Source organism: Pinus tabuliformis, chromosome 4_1, assembly GCF_031772625.1.
Source record: "Pinus tabuliformis cultivar Carrire ecotype Pingquan chromosome 4_1, CPIR1, whole genome shotgun sequence".
NCBI classification, from domain to species: Eukaryota; Viridiplantae; Streptophyta; class Pinopsida; order Pinales; family Pinaceae; genus Pinus; species Pinus tabuliformis.
This window is the reverse complement of record NC_142303.1, coordinates 678943965-678970914: the sequence shown is the minus strand read 5'-3', so window position 1 is coordinate 678970914 and position 26950 is coordinate 678943965.

The window sequence follows — 26950 nt, the reverse complement described above, 5'->3', positions numbered from 1 at the left end:
TAGAGTTCGAGTACAACACATTGAGGGTGGCAGCTCAGCTGGACTTAGATCTCAGCCATGCTCAACATGAAATATTACTGCAGCTGAATGGATTAGATGAATAGAGAATGCAGGCCCTCCTCCACTCAGAAGTAGTTCAACTCCAGAGGAAGATATGGCATGACCGACACCTTAATGAAAAGCAATTCCAGCCAGGAGATTGGGCGCTGCTGTATGACTCAAGATACAAGGATTTCAAAGGGAAGCTGAGGACACGATGGTTAGGACCATATACAGTGGAGAAATGCAATGACAATGGTTCAGTCCTTATCAGGACCATTGATGAAGAAGCCATCCCCATGCTTGTCAATGGGCATCGATTGAAAATCTACAGGAAACCCCTTTCGAGGCAGGAGTTCATTGAAACTTTGGACAAATCAGTGCTGGTAGTGGAGCAGGGCTCTGCCTCTATTCCACCCACACCTTGATCATCAAAAAAAAAAAAAAAGGAATAAAAAGATCCTTGGGCGAAAACCTCTCTGAGGCGCCCAGGGCAGACAGTGAGGGTGAAAACCTCATGGAGGCACCCCAGCTGTCTCTCAAAAAAATAAAGAAATGGAATAAAAAAGATCCTTGGGTGAAAATCTCTTTGAGGCGCCCAGGGCAGATAGTGGGGGTGAAAACCTCATGGAGGCGCCCTAGCTGTCTCTCAAAAAAAAAAAGAGAAAAGAAAAAAGAAAAAAAAAGAAACATGCCTAATCTCTGTAAAATAATTGCAGGTTGCAGGGAATACATTGCAGGTAAAGAGGGTCGCGCAAAACGAGGACAGGGGTCCGTACCAGGCTACAGGACATCCTTATAAACACTCCCTCCATGGCCACTCACCTTTCCTAGGATTTGATCACATTCGGGTCGAGATTCCACCTCCTACAGGAAGTTCTGGGCTTTCTACAGGAAACATCCTGTAGAACCTTCGGGCGGGCCAAGTTCGATTTTGGAAGGGGATCTGAAGCTTAGGATCTATTGGTTAGGCTGCAGCCACCCCTCTATTCCATCCATCATCGTATGTCACCCCTGTTTCATCTCTTTCCACCTCCATTGCACCCACCTGGTTATGTGTTCCTGCATAGTCATACAAGAAACCTTGTTTTCTTCAGATGGACAGAAAAAATTTTCAAGTGACAAGTCAAGCAACAAAGGCTCACACACTCTACCTGTTCAAGCTCCATCTAGACCCTTCATTAGTGAATATATCCCTGCTCGTTTAGCCTGCATCCCAGGAGGAGAAGCAGCTACAGGACATCCTACAGGAATCCTGTAGTGGCTGATCCCTCTGGAAGACATACTCTAGAGGCAGGGGCAGCCGAAACCAACAAAGGGAACATGTAAAAAGGCTCCTCCTGGACGTGAAAACATCCTCGACAGCTGAAACCAAACAGAACCTGTGCATGCAGCATTGCCAACCGAAGGATCGGGTTCCAAAGTCGTGCATACAACATCAACAAATGAAAGAATGGGTTCTAGCACCTGTGCACGAGGCAGCAGCAAGCGAAGTAGTGGTTCCAAGTCTCGAAGTCTGCATAACGCGTCCACGGCCACGCAGGTAAGTGTCTAACCTCATTCGTCAATTGCATAAACTATATTTCGAAAATTGCATGTCTGTGAAAATGGTTCGGATTGAACGAATTCGGTGGCCAGTCAACTGGCCACCCACAGCCAGTCACATAGCTTCGTGGGATCCGAACAAGCTCAGTTACGTTCGAATTTGCCAACGAGATGTGCAGCCGACACATGTGGAGTGTCCAGTCGGGGAAAATCGGCGGGACTGGCAGTGGTGGCAGCGGTTAATGGCAGAGGAGAGGTAATGGCGGTCAGGGACACGCAGAGAAATGATGGTCGTGACGTTGGCTAACGGTTCGGTCCGGCCACCTCACCCCCTCGCCACAAATTGTGCCGTAGTTCAAAAATGCTCGGCTGAAGACTCGCGTTACCCACTGTTCATTTGCACTTGCAAACGTCCTCGACCAAAGTACACGTCCTCTGCTTCCACAATCTGTTAACCCGTCATCCTCCACCGAGCTTTTCGGCCTGTTTCAAAATTCTCCCGCGTACCAGGCTCGTTCAGAAGTGTAGTGACATCCTACAGAAGCCGGCAAGAGTTCTACAGGAAGAAGCTCTACAGGAAGTACGACATAGCCTTCCAGAGCAGAGAAGCCTAGACTTTTCTTCATCAAATTTGGAGTTCCAAGAGAGGTAGGCTCAAAAACACTCTTCCATGCATGGTATATTTCGAAAAAGTGGTGAATTGAGCTGTCTTGAATTGGAGGGTTAGAGACAAGTCTGCCTGTGAGTCGAAAATAACAGTTTACCTGTGTGTTGCATGGAATTTCTCAGTTGGTTCTACATCAAAATTCTCCTCCACCGTTCCTGTTAAGAAAATTCCTCCTGTAGAAAAGATAAAGCACTGTGAGGGCTAACCTGTGTATGAAGAATGTGAATTTTACATGGTTGTATGTATGCTGGGGATGAAAATTGAGCTCTGCACTCTGTCTGTGGAAACCTAATTCTTCCTTTTATACATGGACAACTGAGTTTTGGGCAGCAAAAGCATTAGAACCAGGGAATTGGTGCAAGTTAAAAAATAAACACCTGAGAGATCCTGTCTTGAGGTTCAAAGGAGGAAACCATAAAACAACAATCCCTCTCTGCTCAGAGCATAAAACAGAGCACTCTCACTATGCCAGGGGGGTTTATCAGGAAGGAACCCTCGGATTCCAGAAAATTGCGTGAACATCCCGAGGTGGTGAACCTCTTCACCCGTGCCAATTGGATGACCTTTTGTGACAAAATTCAGGGTCATGACGATGAGATAACGGAGGAATTCTTAATGTCCCTGCAACCTAAATCAAAGACACTGGCCACTGTGAATTTCAGAGGGTTGACTCTAAAGCTTACCCCTGAACTCATTAGTCGAGTTACTGATCTACCATTGGGGATACCCTGGAGCAAAGAGGAGAGGGCATTGGGCCAAAAAGCCAAGAAAGAATTCTTCCTACCCAAGGAACAGTTTGCAGAAGATAAGAACGAGGTCCAAAGAGCCAGCTTACATCCTTTTTGGAGCGAAGTCAGTTTCCAAATCATGAAATACATTACCTGTGAGGGGCGGTTTAGTATTGTCTACGGCTATCATTTCCAGTTGCTGAGTGAACTCATACATGGGATGGATTTACCTCCAGAACAGAAGTTAAGCATCCCCTATTTTCTTCTACAATCATTAATTGAGTGTGGCACAAAATTGAAGGAAGGGACACCGGATCAGCTAGCCCATCATGGGCTCATCAAGCTTTTAGTGGAAGATGGCCTTCACACCTACACTGTCCCCCTCTCCTGGGAGATTTTCCGCAACATGTCCAGAGATGACGATATTCGAATTCTGGCCGAGGAACTCACCTCATCCAGCAGTGAAGAAAGGGAACACACTGAGGCAGGAGAGAAAGCCAGTGGTAAAGAAACACAGGACAGACCACCACAGAAAGAACAAGAAGAGAAACAAGGGAAAGGCCAAGTTGTTGAGCCTAAAACTGTGGGAGGAACAATGGCACAAACACCCAGGGAGAAACGATTGCAGAGTAGAGCAGAGAGGACTGAAAAATTCCAAACAAAGGAGGGCACAACCAAGGCAACCACACAGAAATTAAAAGGAAAGACACATCCAGCCAAGCAGAATGAAATAGTTGGAACAGTTTCTACAGGAAGCATGAAAACAATCGACACAGGACTTTCTACAGGAAGCATGGAAACAGAGAAGCAAAAGGAGAAATCACCTGAGATTTTGGCCAGGGAGGCCTTAAGCACATCTCCAAAGCAAAAAGGGAAGCGAAAAAGGGAGCCTTCCATGTATTTTAAGGCAAGAAGGAGCATGCGGATAAAAACTGGCAGACCCCAACCACATTCAAAAGAGCCAATTACGATTGTGGACACCCCAGCTAAACAAAAGGAAAGGTCTCCTTCAAAGGCATCCATCACCTATGAACGGGGAAGCCCGAAAATGTCCACCTGGAGAGAAAGGATTAAAATGTTGGACACAAAGACCTCTCTACAGGATGCTGAGACTGTTCTACAGGAAACACTGGCTAGGCTAAAGGAGACCGAAGAATTGGAAGGAAAGGCAGCTAAATCATCACAGGAGGAAGAAAAGGCTGAGAACATTGTGGAACCAAGCCCCCAGCCCAGCTTGGGCTCCTACTATAACTTGTTAGAGGCCAGAAAGATCATTCCCCAAAAATTCGCAGTGCCACTTTTCCTTGCACTAGAAGAAGAGAGAGTGAGGACCCACACTTGGATGAAGATTGCCAAGTCCAAGGGTGTGGCAGATATAGGTCCCCTGGAGGAACAACTCAAAGAGGCGAGAAAGGAATTGGCTATGGTACGGCATGTGGAAAGCAGCCAGTGGGCCAAGCTACAGGAAGAAAACGAGCTGCTTAAATAGCAGCTACAGCTACAGGGATAGTATAAGGAAGACAGGCCCCACATCTTGGGAGAACAACAGCAACAGGAGGAGCCCACAACAAACAAAGAAACCCCTGATGAATAGCAGAGAAGAGATGGGTTGCAGGCTAAAATTGAGACACTAACTAGACAGCTACAGGAGAAGGACTTGCAAGCAGCACAGGAGATACAGTCTCTGAAACATCAAGTGCAAGAAAGGAGGCCCAACTGGCATGCATGGCCAGCTAGGCAACAGAAGCTCTACAGTGTAGGCAACCTGCCAAATCATACGCCCTATACCTTAAGGATCAGTGGTTGCAGTTTCAGATTAACACCTTGGCCCAAAGGGGCATCACTCCATTTCAAAATTACCATCAATTCATGGCTTTATGTGACAGCAGCTCATCAGAGGACAAGGCCAAACTATCAGAGTTCTACCTCCACAATTTGGCCCTTCCCAACATGAATTTGTGGGACCCCAATGCTGCAGTAGGAGACGTGCAACTTATGGCCATGGCCTCGTGGCTAAATCATGAAGAAAAGAGAGCAGCAGAGGTCCGAAATGTTATGGACATGGAACTAAAGGAACCACTATTGATCAGAGCAGAGCCGGAGGATCCCTCAGCATTAATATCCGCCCACCAGCACTTGGCCAATGACTCTCAGGCCCTACCAGATTACATGGAATGACAAGCTCAAGCCATAGCCCATTTTGAGGACATGGAGAGACTGTTGGGGGATAATTGTGTTCATGCTTGCACACGAAGGTGGAACACACTGTCCCACAGCCTAAAGATAAGAGAATACCACTCCCCAACAAGGATGAGGGAGGCCTTGGCAAGAGTACCCCTCTACAAACAGTCCATGCAGAATCTTCAGGCCAACTAGATCAGCCTCAAGTTCAGTCCTCCCTTGCTTTTGGGGCTGCTGGAAGGAGGCAAAGAAGAGGAGGAACACAGGCAGTGGGAAGAAGTGGAAAGAAAGGCCGGATTTCATGACTGTGAAGAAGATATCACCTCGGAGGCCTGGGATGTGAGAGAGGTGGTCAAGGCAATCAAGGATGAGGAGCTGGATTAGTTTCTCAGAGGATAAGCAACCCATTTAGCAGGGGGGTGATGATGAGCCCCGAATTGGGTAACTTATTGGGCTCATTTTGCCTAACTGTTCTTGATCAATCCACCATTTTTCATAGTTTATGCATGTTTTTTGAGTATATTTATGTTAGTTGAACGAATGAGGATGGTCACTTTACCAAGAAGGCTAATACGTGGTTATTTCAGGTTTTTGGAAAAATTTTGGAACAAAGCCAAGAAATTATGAGCCAGATGACAGCCAAGCATGAAGGAACAAGGGTGAGGATTCATAGGAAGGGTGTCTCTTGCATTAAATGGCCCTTCCTCGAAATCTCCACCCTCAACTCGGAGCTCAGCAGGCCACCAAAACGAATCCTAAAGGCAGTGGAGCAACTTTGTGAAAAGTGACTGTTTACTGGCAGTTTGAACAGCTGAGCCCCTTGAGTTAAGGAGGGCTGTTGAAGACCCTCGTAGTGCATAAATAGGAAGGCTTTCAGCCTTCATAGGTTACTTTTTGAACTGTTGTGTTTTGCACTATTGTGTTGTCATTTTCTCAGCTCATTTTCGTAGCTATTGCTGTATAACTTTCTTGTGACATGGTTATTTTTGAGTAATGAAAAGCAGCTTTATTTGGCATCAGTTCTGAGTTTTTATTAGGAGCCTATAGCTCTTGGGGTTGGGCCCAACCCAAGTGCCAAGGCTTCCTTTGTGTACTATTATTTTCTTTTTATGTCTTTGCAAAATAATTTCTGTTAAGTAGATTAAAATATTGCTGGTTACCTAGGACATTGTTGATGATTAGAAAGGCTTTTTATGTTCAGATTGAGTTTATAGGTTAATAATAGGGAAGATCTTCAGAAAAATGCCATCAAGCACCTATGATCTCACCTCTCCCTCAATGGGATCGTGAGCTGGGACAAAGGTGACCTTGCTGCCAACAAAAACACTGTTTTTGCTTCACCATGCAATCATTAGTGTTAGATTCTCATTTGTAGAAATTGATACCAGTTGTGGTTACATGTTCAGGTTCATGATTGCTTAGTTTTCATAGCTATTCCATGTGATTTCATTGCAAATAAACTTCTGTTCATTTCCTTTGCTGTTACTTAGGTCAGATTAGAGTAAAGTAGCTAGGTCATTGGTTTTCCAAGTCATTGTTTGTTCAATTTGAGAAATAACTTGCAGAGCGCCTGTAATACCTCTCCATCTACCCATACTCCATCAATCCCATCTTCTCCATCCCCTAACTTGGATTCTTGCCTCACGTTTGCCACATTCACTCATGTAGCCCTAATTTTTGTGCAACATTTCTCTACTCCTCCTCCTTGAACAAATCCAACCATCCTCATCACTCCTCAGCTCCATCCACCAAGTCCTGGACCTCCTCACACCCTTATCCTACCCCCATACTCACTTCTCCACCTTTGTCTCTCCATCCACCCTCCAAAATCCCATTTTTGAACATCTTGTAGAAAATACAGAACATCCTGTAGAACCCCTGTAGACTTCCTATAGAAGCTCCCAAAAGTGGTTTCTTGATAGCCAAACTCTGTGAAACTCTCTAGAAGGGTGCTAGGGACCCCTTAGGCCCTCTTCTAACCTTCCCAACCTCTTGCAAGCATTTCCTCTTGCCAATCCACCTCTGCACAGTCAAAAACAAGTTAAAGCACATGCGTGACAATTCTAACACTTTACTCAAAAATACAAAAAGATGTTTTTTTAGATTTTACTGTAGAAGTAGCTTAGACACATGCATTTCACCTTCTTAGAAGTCAATGGCATCTCTTTCAGTAGCTTTTGTCCTCTTTCTTGCATCAGTAGGATTAGCTGGTAAAATTAGGGTTTGCTAGGGCTTGTGTTTCCTTTCAGCTTTTCAGTTTCTTTCTGCAAGTAGATTAGCCTCCTTTGAGTTAGCTTCTATCCATCAGTTAGAAAGCTTCTTCTCAGAGCTCATAGAAGTTGGCTTAAGCTCCTAGCAGACTTGTGCCAGCTGACCAAGTGACGTGTGCGGCAAGAGCTAGTACTTGTGCATACAACACCGTCGCTTCCAAGTTTGTTACGAACTACCGGGTTGATAAAAGTAAAGAAGGGAGTCCCAGGATTTGCAGCATTATTGCTGCAATACTGGAGCCCACCAGTATCCCTTCCACCAGGATTCAAATCCCATGAGGGCACATCATTTGCCCATTGTGATGAGGCTCAAGGAGTAGGCTCCCCCACCCTCGTGAAGTCCCAACTCTTGCTAAGTCATAATTGTTGTGTGTTAATCTTGTTAAAGACTTAGGATTTGTTAGTGACTAGATTTGAAAATATGAATTGAGATTTATTGGTAGATTAATTACATAGATTTGTTTTATTCACTATTATTCAGGCATACTTGTTGTAGCACAACAAAACATGAATTTATCCCTCTCATGCATAAAGAAGATGAAGGATGAATTTTTGCAATGAACCACATGAATATTTATCCCTCTTGTGCATAAAGAAGATGAAGGATCAAGTTGTGGAATAAACCACATGAATATGTACGAAGGTGGCAAGTGTATGCATATGCTAGGTTGATGTTAGTTTGTTGTAATGCTTGATATTTAAGCATACATATCATAGTTTGATAGCACATGGAGATATTCATCTCAAGCATAGAGAGGATGCAGGATCAAGTTGTAGAATGATCCAGTTAGATATGTATGAGGGTGGCAAGTGTACTTCTATGCTACCTCAAGGTTTGGATATGTTGAATCTTCCATTAAGGGGGTATATGTGAAGTAATCCAAAAATGTGAGATGGATGAGACCATGTTATGATTAAAGAGGACATGTAGTTGCATGGTTGTAAGAATGTGTACAAGTCTGAAGGAGGTAGTTCATTCTTTTAAGGATTTTCAAGTGCAAGACACACCATGAGGTTGTGCAACACATGGCGGAAGACAAGAATGGAAAGGCTAGAGAATAGTGGCATTTGTAAGTGCCACTTAAAGAAACAATAGTCATTCCTAGCATTTGAAAGGTAATAGCAACAATAATTTAGAAAATAAAACATTGGAGAATATTTTTTTTTAAAATACATGTACATGGGCATATGATTGTAAGACTCGGTGAGGCATGTGCACCCTTGGAAAAGTCTATAATGATAGGGGGCATGCGAATTTTTTGGATTGGATCTAAAGAATTTCTCCATGACAATTTTAAAGGGGGATTGTTAAGTAAACTTGGCTCAATTGTAGAGTCAAAGTTGTTTAGCCTACAATATGTGATTTTCAAGCATGTGGAATTTGTGACCCATGGTATTGCTTATAACAAAGCTTATAAATAGGCTAGGAAGCCTCCATTATAAGGTGTTGTTTAGCCAAGTAATAGATCAATTATGCTGTGACTTTTCTCCAATTGACGTTTTCCAAAACAAATCACGGATGTGATCTACGCGTTGCTAGTTTATGTTTATTAATTATTTTTCTCTTGCATGTTGTTTATTTCTCACAATTTATTTCTAACAATCCTTATAATTTGGTATTGTATATACATCTATCCTTACATTGATATTGATATGTCAAATATTAATAAATTTGAAAGCTATGTAGTAATTACTAAATGGCTTATTCATAAGGAAGTTGCATGTCAAATCATTCAATTTACCTCTACATCAATTTCTTTTGTATACTATTTGTTGAAACATATGTATGCATAAGGTTAATAAGCTAGTGTAAAATATAATATTCATTACTATTAATCAATCAAATAATGTTACATGTAGTTATTTTTTCTAATGGATGAAATTCACATCGTGAGAAACCTAAACTTCCCTTCAAATCAAGAATGGTACTTAGGGTAAACTAATTAGTTGCAATTTTAACAACTTAACTTGGTAAAGACATCAAGTGACATCCACAATATTCATATATAGCCAACCTAAAACTTTAACCACCTACTTGTAATTCATAATGCTCAACTACTAAAACTACCCACCAAATTATCAAATATAATTTATTTATAATTATAAACTATATTAATATATTATAAAAAAAAATCAAAAGATCAAATAATATTAATTAACCTGTCCTGATTCAATTGATTTGTGCACATGAATTTAGAATCATCAACTAAAACCACAAATTACTTACGTATACTATTGACATGTTTGCAAGCTTCTTCAATTTACATTCTTTTTCGTTCTCTACGCTGGTGTTTTTGAGTAAGTGTGCGAAAAGTAAAAAACTCTACACGAGTATGCTAAGGGAGTTAATTAAACTGATTCTTCACCTTCGTCATTGTTTAAACTGTTGTTATGGATAAGGTTTGAATTATTTTTAAATCCATAATCATTGCTTTTCATGACATTCCTTGTCATTCCCATATTCATTGATGCCACTTGTTATCATATATTATAACAATATATGAGTTGCATTATCTCGACATTCAACACTTTACACTATAGGCGATACAACCCTTGAGGCTCAGTCTAGAAAAATACTTCTTATAATCATAAGAAGCATTATAAAAATCCAACAATCAACACTCCTCAATTTGGTATGTCTCAAGGTCAATTAACAACAATATCCAACAACCAGTGTCATATGTCTCAAGGATATCCAGCAAACAATCAGATTAAAAAAAGATTTTGATACTTACCGAAAGTGACAAATCCTAATAGATAGGAATTGTGGGGATGAGTATAATTGTCTCCTTGTGTCTAGGATTGAGGATATGATGTCAACCATCAGGAGCAGCACTTGTTAGAGAATTTATTTCTGTCAAGGTTCGTAGCACCCTTCTTGCAGAACAAAGGGGCCCACGAGCATAAGATTGAGGAAAGGAATTATATTTTTGGTGAAATTTAACTTCAATTGAGGTTTAATTTTTCAAAAATTAATGGTGAGTAACAATATATTTTGTATAATGTAAATGTGAGTAGTAGAATGATAAATTTTCAAATCAAAATTGAAAGTAGAAATAGATCAAATATAATTTATAATTTGATATTTTTGAAATAAAATTAATGAGTAAAATATTATTTTAAATTACATTTAATATTTTAAAAATGAAATTAGAAAACAATTTTGGAGTTTATTTTCCAAATATCATAATGTTAAAGGGGTTAAAAAGAGGTTATGTTGTTGTAATATTCATTAGTCATGAGTGTCATACTAGTGATATTAACATAGAAGTGATGATATACAACTTAAAGCATAAAAAAATGTAAACCAAAACAAATGTTACAAGAAAAAACATCTTAAGCTTAGTCTAATATTGTTATCCTCATATGCATGGCCCCCCATATATTTTCAGAAGGTTACATAATTATTGAGAAATCGTTACATAACATAATGATTTCTATAACTTCAACATATTCAATGGTGGATTACTAAATTGGTGAAAATGTGTGATGATAAAGCCCATACAAAAAGTCCCACCTAAGATACACTTCTACTTGTATTCATGTTTTTTTTTATACTCTTAATATTTATGACAACTGATGTGTTCAAGTGCAAGCCCTAGGTGAATTTGACATAATAGATACTCTCAATCTTAACAACTTAGCCAAAATCTTACATTCACAAGTCCACTTTCCCAATGTGATATTAATTGGAAACATCTATTAAAAGGTGATTCCATTCCAGTGATAAGGGAAAACCTTTAAAATAATCCCAATCATCCATTTCTTAGAAAATCAATGAATGGGGAATGAGGTCATGTAAATCATAATATTAGCTAGGATTAAAGGATTTCAACTTCTTAAAACTATATAAATATAGGGAATTGGTAATTGAGTGTGAAAAGATTTAAGCAAAAGTGTTCAAATAATTTTAGTGTGTGTTGTACAACATATGTCAATTGTATGTAATAATTATAACCAGTTATATAATTAGACTCCTTGTATTATGTTGATGTTATGATATGTGCTACTTAAAGGGTAGTTTTTTTTCTCCCTTTTTATCAATTTGGTCACTCTATTTTGTGTGGCATTGACTCAGTTCAATCTTGATGATGAGTTTAAACCTAAATTCCATTATTAGACTAGGCATCTCACTTAGGCAAGGCCCAAACTTTTTCCCTAAATTCACATGTCAGCAGTTCAACAACTCAAAGTAACATAATATGTCAATATTTAAATTATGCCCTAAAATACCTTAGCAATATAAAAAATTATCCAAACTCTTAGTCATTAACCTATCGACACAACATAACTATGCATACCAAAGAAACCACAACATCACAAGTAGGCTAGCACCAAATATGAGTGCCTAAACTTTATTAAAATGAATGTTACGATGAAAATTACAAGAGTAGGTGGTCTCCTATATAAAACCAAACATAAAGACAAAGTACTAAAGAACTCAACTCCTTTCTCTCACCACCATGCAATCCAAAAAAAACCCTAAAACAACCCACAAGTATGCCTCTTATAGATCTCATCTCAATAAGTTCAGAAGATAAATCACTCATGTTTTCCAAACTATGAATTCTAAAGACCTTAATCTCCCTCTTTAGACCACAACTCATACTACAATCCCCTAGATGAGTTGTAACTAAGTTGTGGCCATCCTTTTATATAAAAAGGTGCCTTACCTATTTGAACTTCAAACAATTGCTTACACAAGATGCCTCCTTAAGTCCCACCTCTCTTCACAAAGTGTTCATTTCCAATAAGTGCACCTACCTTTATGTATTGTCTTTTTTTTGTGGAATGCCGAACTACTAAGACATTTTTTTGTCCCATCATGCCTTCTTGTGTGTCATGTGATTTTCTTTCATGGAGTACTCATCTTTAGGATGCCTAATCTGCAACAAGCATGCTCCCACCTTCTACGATATACAATAATTTCTAGGAGGTCCTAGAATAGTAAATTTATGAGCAATATAAGTTATTTTCCCCTATAGTTCTAGTATTTTTACCATTTCTCCTTGTCAAAATACTACATACTTGTTGGTACCTCCACATCCAAGACTTCCTTATTAAAATTGTTCCACTTTAACTCTAACACTTCTCTATCATTATATAATGCACCTACATTCCTTTATTGAGGTGACCATGTCCATAGTTTGGTAGGTAACCTACCATCCTTTGAAAGTATTCAAGTCTTTGAAGCAACAATCTCATGAAAGGCCATGCCAAGGTGACTCCATGCCCTTCATTGTGGAGATGCCTCCACCCTCTTTGACTTCATGAATAACCTTCAATTTTCCTTCTTCAATCTTTCATAGTGATCTGCACCTCGATGTTGTTAGATACAAGCTTCATAAGTTTACTTAATGCACCTCACTTCAATGTTCTCATGCTTTAGGCAAGTTGTATGCCTATGTGCGTTTCAATCCACTGTAGTCAAAATATTTAAAAAAATATGGTGTGTTCTCCTAGAAGGGACTAATTTCATGCATGAAGCTAAATCATGTGCCTAACTTCCATCTTGGTCACCTAAAATACAAGGATGACTAGGAACATGCAAATTTTTTCCAAGGTGAAAACATTGGGATTTACAATATCTTTAATCTAAGCTTTCAAAATGTCAATAATAAAATTTACCAAAAATAAATCAACTAAGGTATCAGTACCCTTCCCCTAGTTTTATGTTTCCAATAATGCTACCATTTACTTAATGTTCACTAAGACATCATACCTCTATAAATTCAACATTATTCCTATGTCTTGGCTAGCACAACTATGCTCATGTACACTTATATCACCCATGTTATAAACTTGTTGGGTAAATAATCCAACTTTCACACCCAAATTCATGATATTTCACTTCTTCGTGTTGAAATGGTTCAACACATATGAATTTTTGTTTACTAGACAAGTCAATTGAACATAGAAAGGTCACTAGCTATTCTCCAAGATTGTTAAGCCTTTTGTATGCAACTCAACAAACCAAAGGTCATTCAATAAGAAATCTACCATACATGTCTACAGCTAAATTGTTGCAATCTATCCCAATGATCATTAATTAGCCACATGCACCCATGCACATGCCCATTTGCAATTTTGTCACTTCTACAAAGTGATCTCCACAATTCTCACAAACTGCCCAAGTCACAAAGTCTTGCTTCTATCCTTAATAACCCCAATTTTTTTTACACCAAATACTTCCTATAAGATATGTTCCTTCATTTGAAGCTCCCACGTCATCATTTAACCATTGTACTTACTTTTCCCCCACCACCTTCCTCTTCAGAATAACCTTAAAATTAAGTCTCCAACAAGATGTTCACTTGGTCTCCATAACATGAAAACTCCTTGAAATAGGAACTTGAAACTTCCATTATGAAACTATTTTGAGGAGCTTAACCAATTCTTAAGCCCTAGTGGAAACATGAGTTCTATCCCCTTGTTTTTCCAAGAAATTTAGGTGTAGAGTGCTTAAAAGATGCTTACTTTATTTTTAATACTAGAGGTCACACATTCAGAGTCATTTCCATTTTATTTTCTATTTTGGTCACTTTAAGGTTGTACACATTTCCTCACATTAGTCTTGGTGATGAGGTTAAGCTATAATTTGGTGATTATACTATGGCTTTGTCTTAGGGAAGGGCCAACCTTTTGTGTTATTTCAGAAGTTAACAATTCAACAACTTAAACTAACACAATTGGTGAGGGATGAATTATTTCCTAAGGTATGATAGTAGCATGAACTCTTGTCCTTAAACATTGTTTCCACATAACAAAACATCTCAAAGAAACCACAATAACATAAGTAGGGAAACACCAAATATGGTTGCCAAAATTTTATTAAGATAATTTTTAGAACATAGGTTACAAGGGTGGGCACCCTCCTACCTAAAACCTAACATAAATGTAATGTGCCAATGTACTCAACTCTTTAGTCCCACCATTGTGTAATCCAAACAAACCTTGAAGAAACCTGTAGATCAACCACCTATAAAGCCCATCACAACAAGTCATATAATCAACTTGCCAAGGTTACCAACTTATAAATGCTCAAACCCTATGTTATTCAAAAGAAAAATCACACTTCCCTCCCTTCAAAGAGTTTTTCCCATATGGAAATGTGCATTAACCATTTTCACCAAAATAATTGTTTGCACAAGACACCTCCTCAAGTGAACTTGCAACTATTTGCACACACACCCACATATTTGGCCTCATGGTTTCAACCATTTTAGGAGTCAGCCACAACCTCTAGGGCACCAAAACCAATATTTTCCATCCCACCTTCCTTCAAAGAGTCTTTGTTACCAAGAATCATGCCTCCCTTATGGAATGTTTAACTCCTAAAATGCTTATTTTATAGAAATGGGCCTTTTTTACGACACACCAACTTATTTCATGCAACTCTTATCTCTGGGAATTTGAACTTCTAGTGAACGTGGCTTCACCTTCTACAATGCACTATCTATTCCAAAATTACCTAAAATAATAAGGTTTTGAACAATTAAGTTCTCATCCCAAACTTTCCTACTTCTTTGAATTTTTACACCTTTTTGGACTACCCGTTTCTTGGCACCTTCAATTCCAACACTTCATTTTTGTAGTAGTTCCACCTCAATTTTGCACTTAATTTTTGTTCCATGATGCACCTACACACCTTCACTATAATGACCATGCTAGCTAGTTAGTAGGTTTCCCTTTCTTATTCATAAGTTTTTAAACCTGTGAAGTGGTCTCGTGAAAGATCTAATCCGTTAATGAAAAAGGTATTATAGACTTTATGTGAATTTGCTTATGCTACTTAGTGAAATGGATCGAAAAGATTGCAAATAACATAAACACATAAACAAGTTGAAAACACATTCAAACACATAAAAACGACAAAATTTAATAAAGGAGTTCACCAGACTTCTTGGCTATGTCTCCTGGTCCTTTCGCTTCCAGTGCTGACCTCTTTATTTTGTCTTCAAATTGTTGTTATAGTTGTGAGCTCAAAAACAGAGTCTCAAATAAGAAAATAGACCTCACCACTGCGTTCAGCTCAAAATTTCGAGTCAAACGAGTATAAACTCAACCATATTTGGCCGTTGTGACCTCCAATCCCGTGGAATGGTCCAAAACCACCTCTATTCCTGCAAAACCACCCTTTGTTTGGCAAAAAACACCTAGGCTTGCATAAAAACCACCTCGGACTACGCGTTGGTGGTATGGCGGGTTCGACACCTGCACAGTTTAAATAAAAATTGGTTCGACTTTGTTTCAAGCTTGAACTATTGACATGTTGGTTAGCAGAGGTGTGTTAAAGCGTTGCATATATATGGTTTTGGAAGGTTGAGGGTTCAAAACCCCTGCCCCACCATTGGTTACGTTTTACAACGTATATGCAATGTGATATGTATTGGCTCCGCTATTCTGTTGGTTGATATGTGGTTCGATTGGTTTATATGTGGTATATGGTTACCACTGCCCATGCATGTGAGATATTACATTACCGATAAATTCAAAGGTCCGATGGTCGTGGGGTTGACCCTGACCATCTGACCTTTTTCCGGCAACTCCAACCAATACACCATAAATACAACCTAATCCTAAATCTGAACAAGTCCCAAAGTAGCCTGTCCAGTATGGTCCTCTGGCGAAAACTCGACCACTCTGGGAGGTCAGGGGTTTGATCCTCCCTGATCCCCAAAATTTTGGAAATAAAGCCACATTGGGCAAACTCCAGGCTGCCACGTGTCAGCATCAGATTGGCCCATATGAACCAATCACAACCTGCCACGTCACCTCCTCTGTTGACATCATCTAGGACCCATGGCTCATTCCTAGGTTGACACGTGTCCCTGCTGACGTAGGCATTGATCCTTGACCTGGTTGACCTTTGACTTTTTGACTTTTTGCCCTAATTTTCCATAAATTTTGACTGGCTCTAACTTCTCCATCCGGACTCATATTTACCCGTCGTTTGTACCGTTGGAATCGTATCAACGAGCACTTCAACTTGATACCACTTTCATATTCATTTGAAGACTTTGATCCAGAGGAAAAACTAGATCCATTTTGGATCAAGATCATACCAAGGTGCCTCCACATCATTCATTATGGAGATGCCCCCATGCTCCTCCACTTCACCGTGAACCTTTGGTGTTCCTTCTTTAACCTATCAAGGTGCTCTACATGCTCATCTAACACTACCAACACTTACCTTCTTTCCCAACACAAATGCACTTTAATGCTATCATGACTTAGGTATTGTAGGTTCCTATATCAATGCCCAATATTTGCACCCTTCATTCCACTTCCCTCAAACCACTACAACCACATAGTGGTGTTAACCCAAAAGGGGCTATTTTGCCACATGACACCAAGGTATGTGCCTAAATTCCATTTCAATCACTTAAACTACAAGAATAACTGGAAGGATACTCACAATTCTCCAAATAAAATATCAACATTAAAATTATGTCACTTATTAATATACAATATAAAATCAAAAGTCACTAATTAACATAAATATACAATCAAATATTAAATTTTGTACAACTTTTTGACTATTTAAAATAATATTTACTTTCACCCTTGATTTCATAATTTTTAACAAACATTTTTAAAAATATGTGAAAATCAAAACTTAAAATGTATATATTATATTAAACCAACCATACTACATACTAGCTAGATCCATCTTAACTCTAGATCTATCTAGCACCAAAAGGAATAAAATTTCTTTTCATTCTAAAAGAGGTTTGCACCTCAAAAGATTTGATCCCACTCGACGTTCGATAGATCTGGAGTTAAGATGGATCTAGGTTGGTATCATATATATATATATATATATACAATACCATTGGAAAAAACATGGGTTGTGAAAAACTAGAGCCCAAAAACTGTCAATGGTAAATTGGCTATTTTACCTTCTTTTTATTTTTATTTTTTTTATGTAATTTGACTAAATCAAAATGTTTAATATGACTGAACATGACATTATAACATCTCTTCCATGCTAGGTTGGAGAGCATCTCTCCACTCAACTGGAAAAAAAACTTAAATTACATATTATTAATAAAATGTAACTTATATAAAAGGCACATCTAACCTAAATAAAAAATATAATAAAGCAAGATATAAACATTAGAAATAATTTAATATAACAAATTCAAATTTTATAAAATAAATATCCTCAATAATTTTGAATTTAGTTAAATAAATCATCTCCATCCCATTAACTTATTTAATATATAAAATTCCACATCAATAATCCACTCATATAAATTAAAATTCAATACTATAAAGAATTCAAAATTTAAAACATATTATTTTAATAAATTCATATTTGTAAATGAAATTCATCTCCCATAATTCATTTAATATATAAAATTTAACATCAATAATATAATTAAATAAGTTCATATTTCTTGATGCAATTCATCTCTCCCATAATTCATTTAATATATAAAACTTAACATCAACAATATAATTAATAAACAAGACAACGGCCAAAAAACAACTAGACAAGATAACGCTTACAAATAAAAATAGAATAATGAAAAACATGGACACATGATTGTAAATCTTTCAAGATAATGGAGTCAAAGTCACGCACTAAATCATCTCATACCACTCGAAATATAAATGCTTAGAGCACTCAACACCAATAATGTAGCCTACACACAAATAACGGAGCTAATTCAAAATAATTCCAATAATAAATTCACTAAACACATCATCTCACACCCACTAACTCATTTGATATCTTTAATTCCACATCAACAATGTGATCACGTAACTTAAGGTCATAAAAATTTAAATTTTATAATATTTATTTATTTATTTATTTTAAGTATGTTTGCCTTAATTGGAAAATATGATTATATAGTTGTATGAGCTCGCTTATTACTAGGGAAACTAGACCATTATCAGAAAATTAAAGTTTTTGTCCAAAAAATAATATATGAAGATACTCGAGCAAGCCATACATTTGTTAGCCTAATAGTGTTCAAAAACCTATGAAGATAGACTGGCAAAACAATATTCATAGTGCCAACACTGCCACAAAAATATTGATAACATATAAAGACCTAGAGTATAAACAAATATTGTTAAACAAAGAGTCATATCGATAGCTCAAGATGAGGTGGAAACCTCAACTTGATCAACTAGGGTCCTAAGAGAAGTTGGGCCTTTGTCCCTATGAAGAAGATCCTCAATCCTTGCCAAATGGAGAGTCATGTCCCTGTGCTCTAATCTGATAACTCTCTGCTCCTGTTGGAGTTCATCAAGTTGCATCATAATTTCCATCTTGGTTCTATTACGTTTCAAAAGGACTTGTTGAGAAACGAGTTAATGTTTCAGTACAATTCAATCATGCACATGTACCGATTTTGGTGCCCTCGAGTATGACCTCAGTCTGACATTCATTTAGAAACCTATGCAAGCACTTGGCCATCTATGAATTCTTCATGATCAACATAAAATTGTGCATCTACATTGTCTATTTCTTGTTGGATTAGTTCAAGAATTTGGGTGTGAAATCATCTTGCAACATTGTGGGAATGGAGGCCAGCACGAATGCAACCCCCCGCCTTTCCACCTGGTTGGTAGCACATTTGCAACTACGACCCTTTTGAGGCCCCATTGTCAAAGAAGTAGGAGAGAGGGGAAATGTAGTAAGGGAGGGAACACAAGCCAAATATGCATTGGGATAAAACTATTGAGAGAAGATGGAAGTTGGATCAGGTGTAGTGAGGGGAACAATTAGAGTCACAAGGGTTGTCGAAGAGATAAACCGAGAAAAAGGGGTGAGAGACAAGGGATCATTGGGAGATAATAAAAAGAGGATCAAACACATAGGGGAAGAATTGCCACACAAACAAATCCTAGAAAACAAGTTACGAAGGCTATGTAACAAAAAATGAAAGCAGACCAAATGAAAATTCAAGGTTGTTACTAGGGGATGGCCCCAATGTCAAACCCATTTTCGTATTGCTAACCCCAATACACCAAGAGAATATGCAATAGGAACAAACCAATAAAGAATACCACCATGCAACGATAACTAAGTATGCGTGGGAGTAGAGTAAGTAGCAGAGATAATTTCCTTAACTCCGTCACTTTGAAACTCATTTCCTTGTTGAGGTGAGAACTGGGACCAACTTCCTGTGAGTGGACTCTTATAATGGGAGAATTTTTTTCCAAGGGTGACTTTTCTAGACGGCTAGGAGGAGCTCTCAACAATCTCAATTAGCCATTGTTTGTTAATATATATCTCTCTAAGCCAAGGCTTCAAAATTAGGATGGGAAAAAACATTGTCGCAAAGAAGAAGGGGGGGGGGGGGAATTCTAGAGGTCCTGGTCCAACCCCTAAATATAGTAAGGAAACATCAGTAGAACAATGAGGTTACGTTGAAAGAGGGGGGACGTGCTTATTAAGATCACACAGAGGGGGACTAGCTAAGGAAATAATGAGAATTTGGAGCCAAAGGGGGAGGTTTAAGGTCGAATTATGAGCCACGGAATGATCTTGAGGGGTATTTTGTGGAAATGAATGCCAAATCATGTTGTATGCTTCGTGTATTATCGTGAAAATAGAAGATTTAACTATTGGGAGGGGACAATGATGCCTCCCCTTCCATTGAGTGGGGTGATGAGAGTGAAGCTACCCCATCACCCTCTCTAACTCATGCATTCATGCATCCACCCTATCATAAATAAAAATAAATTACTTAAATAAATTCATATTTCATTAAATAATCCATCTCCTACCCATTAACTCATTTAATAAATACATTTCCCTTCAACATTTTAAATATATAATTTAAAACCTAACCATATAAATAATTAACACGACAAATTCAAATTTTATAAAATAAATCCTTTTAAAAAACTCTACTCATTAACCCATTTAATATATAAAATTTAATATTTTATTAAATTCCAAAAACAAATATATATTAAATTCCATACACTCATCGACCCATTTAATAGTGGATTAAATCTCATAAATTTATGAATCCATTTAATAAATAACATCTTACCTAATTTAATTGAAAATCAAATTGCAAAGTTGAATTAAATAATGGCAAAAAAAAAACATATAAAATCCATTTCACATTTTTAAACAAATAATATCAAGTCTATTAATATATTTAATATATAAAATTCATATTAATAATTTAATTATGTCCAAATGGGTTGAACCCAATAATGGAAAGCAAGGAGTTTTTCACTATTTGTTCAATTTTCCATGAGAAATTAACTTGGAAATATAAGAGATTTTGGAAGTAGTGGTCAAACATGTGGTTGTACCCAAAGAGACTATATTAAATGATTTTGTGATCCATGAACATATAAGTGGATTAAAAATCACCCCAATGTCCTCCTTTTTCAAATGCAATTAGAGAATGGAGCCAATGACCCACAAAGAGAACGCAGGTAGGGTTTCCTAGCCATCGTTACCTTTCCCTAAGAGTTTGCAATATTGAGCAGCATGCCGTGAGGAAAATTCATGGTTGTTTTAGTATTGGAAAATTTGGAGTTTCAATTTTTAGTTGCCTTGTTTTCTTGGATGATTTGATTTGTGGTAGTTAACTTAAAATTTGGTGGTGTTTGTTGTGTTGTTGCTAATTAAAACAAGAGGGTATTTGAATTCTTTGCTAGTACAATGGGTGTTTTTTCCAACCCTAGCTTGGATGGTCATCTCTCTCTGCCTTATAGTAGATTTGTAAGAGGGATGGATATAATTCCTTCTCTATATTAGGTGATTATTGCGTCTGTGAAGAACAACGCTAATGTCCTTAAGGAAATATGGTTGATTGGTAAGTTTACAAAACTTTAATCCAATTATAGCTTTGTTTTAGAATGGATATCTATAAATTGGGAAGATCATGAACCAATTAGTACTTTATATTGTGAAAATTGTTATTTTTTCTTTTGTTTTAAAAGTATGAAGAATGGGGATCTGATCTACAAATATGGGCCTTATTTCATGGGCTCCAAGGGAATGTTTCTTACTTACTGGATGCTAGATTGCAATCATTCCATGGGAAATATTTTTTGCACCTGTCTGGATTAGATTGTCATATCTTCCATTTTTTTGCTATAATGATGAAATTTTCAAAGTCATAGGTGACAAATTGGGCCACCATATTTCTAGCTTTAATGACAAGGAAAATAACTTCTCCTATTCCAACATTTATGTTGAAATGGATTTTGCAAAATGGCTCCCTAAGGTGATTCGACTTGACTTGGATGTCTAGTCCCATATTAAAGCTCTGGATTATGAGAAAGTCCCTTTTAAATGCAATTTTTCACATGAGTATGAGAACTTTGTGAAAAGTTATCCAAAGGCTACAACATCTCAATCTCTTTCTATCCCTCCATCTTCTCAAAGTAATGATGAGCAAGAAGCACTCCAACTAGTTTCAAGGAAGCACAAGAATTGTCTATTTAAAACGCCTCATTCCAAAAAGTATGAATCTTATCAACATCCTCCCTTTAATAATAGATATGAAGCTTTAATAATAGAGTCATGCCCTATAGAAATGAGTGGCATGTCCACTTAAGTTTCTCTCAACTTGCTACTATTGGGATCATATGATTTTTTAATTGGCATGCACTGGTTAGTAACCCATAAAACCAAGATTGATTTCTATAGTAATCACTAGATTGCCTTAGTGACAATGGTGAGAATATAATGCAGTAAGGGATAAAGAAACCACTCTCACTTAGGAAAATAACATTGCTACAAGTAACACAATGCAGTAGGAAAGGTTGTGCATTGTATGAAATCCACATGGTTAGGGAATTGGAAAGAAACGAGGTTAGATTTTAAATTCAACTGGTGATGAATCAATTCAATGATTTATTCCTAGAAAAAATACCAAGATTACCACCCACGGGGGATATCGACTTTACCATTGAATTAATTCCTAGAATGGTGATAGCAACGAAGGCTCCATATCAAAGAATACACATGAATTCATGGAATTGAAGGTATAACTAAAAGAGATGTTAGATAAGTCTTACATTCAACCCAATGTATCATCTTGGGGAGCCCTAGTGTTGTTTGTTAGGAAAAAGGATGGCACACTCTGTCTGTTTATCGACTACTAGTAGCTAAATAAAGCTTCAGTGAAGAAAAGCTACTTGCTACCCAAAATTGATGACTTATTCAACTAGTTGAGAGGGATGCAGTGATTTAAAAAATAATTTTGAGGTTTGGATGCCATTAGGTTCAAACTAAATATGAAGATATCCAGAAAATAACTTTCTGGACGAGATATGACCATTATGATTTTGTAGTGGTGCCATTTGGGCTTACAAATCCACCTACAACATTCATGTGCTTGATGAAGAATGTCCTTAGACATTATTTGGACAAGTTCATGTTGGTATTTGTAGGCGAAATCCTGGTGTATTCGAAAACTAGAGAAGAGCATGAAGAACACTGAGAGGGGTGTTACAATTACTAAGGGAGCATAAGCTATATGTAAACTCAACAAATGTGAATTCTTCTAAACCTAGGTTCACTGCTTAGGGCATGCTATTTCAAAGGAAAGATTGATTTTGGATCCTAAAAATATCAAGGATATAATCGAGTGGCCCACTCCTTGGAATGTCATAGAGGTCCGATCCTTCATGGGTTTAGCTGGATATTACTATCGATACATTCAAAAGTTTTCAAATATTAGGAATACAATCACTGGATTTCAAAATAACAAAGTCAAATTTTAGTGGACACCAAAATGTGCAGCTAGTTTTGAGCAACTTAAGAAATTACTCACATGTACACCTATTTTGAGAATAACATATTCAGACAAGTACTTCCTAGTTTGCACCGATGCCGGTAAGGAAGGACTAGTTGGAGTCCTATTGCAAGAAGGATAGGTGGTTTCTCATGAATCGAGGAAACTAAATGACCAAGAGAAGAACTACGCTACCCACGATTTAGAGTTTGTAGTAATAGTACATACCTTAAAAATATTGTGGAGGCATTACTTGTTAAGGATAAAGATTGTGTTGATGACAGACCATGGAGGATTGAGATAACCCATGCTAAATGCTAGACAATCTAGGTGGTTGGATTTGATTAGAAAATTAAACTTTGAGTTAAAACATATTAAATTCAAGGAAAATAAGGTAGAAAATACGCTTAGTAGAAGCCTACAAGTGGCTCATGTGGAAACAATGAGCACTTGTGAAATCAACATCAAAGCAAGGATCAAAGAAGCATTGCTACATGATGAATATTATTAGCATGTGAAGAACTATTTGCAGAAGGAACCAGAGGAATCTATGAGAAAGAACTACACACTTATCGATGATGGCATACTGATGTTCAAGAATAGAAAGTATGTTTCTAATGCAATTTCAATAAGGAGGCTCATCATGGATGAGTTTCATAAAATACCTTACTCAAGTTATCCTGATTACTAGAAGATGATAATATATATAAATAAAATGTATTATTGGCTAGGATTGAAGGAAGTTGTCGAATACATTGCCAAGTTCTTGGAATTCCAACAAGTTAAATTTGAATGTATGCACCCAATAGTATTGTTGCAACCAATCCCAATCACTAAGTGGAAGTGTGAAATCATATCCATGGGCTTCATTACATAATCATCGAAAATTTCAAAACAACATGATGCCATTATGGTTATAGTGGACAAGCTGAGTAAGGTAGCTCACTTCATAGTTGTCAAGTCCACTCATAAGGCCATTGATATTGCTCAAATATTCATGAAGGAAATATTTAGATTGTATGGTGTACCTAAAAAGATATCTCAAACCTATATGCCAATTTCACCTCCAATTTTTTGAAGGCATTTTTCACTAGTTTTGGAACCTAGCTAGCTTTTAATGCCTCCTATCATCCTTAAAAAGATGGAAAAATAGAAAGAGTGAACATAATTTTGGAGGAAATGTTAAGAATGTATGTCATGAATCAACCAAAGATGTGGGAATATTTCCTTCCATTGGTGGAGTTTGCATACAAAAATGGATATTAGGAGTCACTAAGGATGTGTCCTTTTGAGGCATGGTATGACCAAAAATGTACCACTCCTATCAGCTAGGATGGCCCAGTAAATAGAGTAGCTCTTGGACCTGAAATGTTGAAGGAAATGGAATAGGAAGTGATGAAGATCAAACAAAATAGAGTCAACTCAAGATAGGAAAAAGAGTTATGCAGAACAACATAGGATGCACAAGGATTTCCAAGTGGGAGAACATGTGTACCTATACATCATACCAAGGAAGAACTCATTAAAAGTGGGTTCTTGTGCTAAGTTGGCACCCATATTTGTGGACCATTTCAGATTTTGGAAAGAGAGGGGTCAACAACTTATAGATTGGCCTTGCCACCCATAATGAACACACATGATGTTTTTCAATTTTTTTTCTTAAAATGTATGTACATGATTCTAGTCATATTTTTGAATGGTCTATGATACAGGTGGAACATGGGATATAGAGTTCCAACTAGAACCACTATGCATCCTAGACTAGAGGTGGACTGTGCTCCAAAATTTAGTGATAGAGTAGATCATGGTGAAATGGAATAACTTTAGACCTGATGAAACCACTTGGGAGATGGAAAAACAAATGAGAGTATTATACACATTTTTGTTTAATGAATAATCATATGTAAGAGCTATTATATAAAGCTCAATTTTTGTTATTTTTCACCGAGGATGATATTCCTTTAAGGAGGTAGGGTTTGTAATATCCCTTGTGTTAACCCTTGTTTTTGTAATGATAAGTGTTGATTGTGTAATGATATCATAGAAATCATGGTTGGTTGAGACATTGTGAAATTATAAAATAAAAATGAATATGAAAATCCAATTGGATGGCTCTAGGAGAGGGACACATGAATTCATGGTTCGAGATGGAGTTGAAACATGGAAAGAGAGTGGTGTAGATTGGTGTAACAAAACACTCCACCACCCAATAGTTGGAATGAAATGATTGTGGAAAATAAGTTCCCACGTTTTTCATGTTGCCATAACGTGGGTGAATGGAAGTTGGACAACCGTAAAGGAGACAAGGATTTTGAGGGAAAAAGGGGAGTGCAAGGAAGATTGAAAGGGAGATAGAAATCTCAATGAGAGGGGAAAAACATGAGAAAAGGAGAAAGTGGGAGATGACATTAAGATTTTTGCTGAGATTGTTGGGGTGTGATTCCCCAACATTGGTACGCTAAGGCCATTGGACCATGGTGTCCAATCCTGAATGGTCACTCGGAGGCTTAGTGAAGGATTAGACTATGAGTGCCTAGTGTAAGATCTAATAATCCACTCAAATTATTAATGTAAGTCTCATAAACCACTAGGAAGGGTAGCATTCCACTGGGGTGCTTGCTGAAAAGGGAAGGGATGATAAACCACTAATTTTTTGCTGGAAAAGTTGATAAAACACTTATTGTTTACTAGTATGTTGATAAACCACCCAAACATTCAACTACAAACTCTTGCAGTGCTTGCCTTGAAAATAAAATTGATAAACTACCTATAATGTATACCCACACTCCTAGAATTGAGAAATATCCTAGCTGATCCTTGACTAATATTTCCCTAAGAAAGCATCCTCTCGAACCATGGATCTAACTCGGGGTTGGCCAACTACAATAAAGATGTTTTGTAGCTGTCCTATGGTTGGGTGGAGCGATGAAGTCCCTCCATCCATTTACAGTCATTTAAATTAATTAGATAAGTATATTCACTTGTACATATGTTACACTGAAAATGGTAAATGATATTGCTATTTGTTAAGGCAATGAAAGTATCATAACTATTAATGGAGGAATGTGATATTCATGTTTGTTAGATGAGATGTTATTCATATGTTCTCATGGTTATGAGGGGTTGGGAGGCCTATGTGTTTTTTGATACTTTACTAATTTATAGAGCTATTTACATGGTTTGAATGAATTCTTGATGTGCTCAATTAACTGTTATAGTATGTGGATTCCATTGTTTGGCATGGCCATGAATATTTAACTGATTAAGGCTATTGATTGTCTTTATGCTACAATGTATGTTTCATTAGTAGATATGATACTCTTGCATGGAATCCATTCTATGGCATGATATGTGCAGTTGGGATTGAATTTATAGAGTAGTGTTAGCCATGGTTTGGCTTGTTTTCATGCCTAATGGTAGACATGTCATTAATGCATCATGGAAATGCATAATGTCTTGAATGTTAGTGTGGAAGGAGGGATTCATTCCTATAGAATTTGGTGTTATGAGAAACACTTTTCTTTAAGGAAGGCTTGGGAAAGTTCCTTGTAAATTCTTTAGAGTTTCCAAGTATGAACACTGCAAAGATCAAGTTTGTATATGGATCAGATGCACAGTAAGTCTGGTAGATGTATATGGAAGTTGTGTTAACTCTAATAAACCCTAATTACCTTTAATGGTGGATTTATTGTTGATATAAGTGATTAATATTTAATCTCACGTCACACCTCTTCACCAAATGATACTTCCTTTGAATTGAGCACAATAGACAAAAGGTGCAGTATCAAG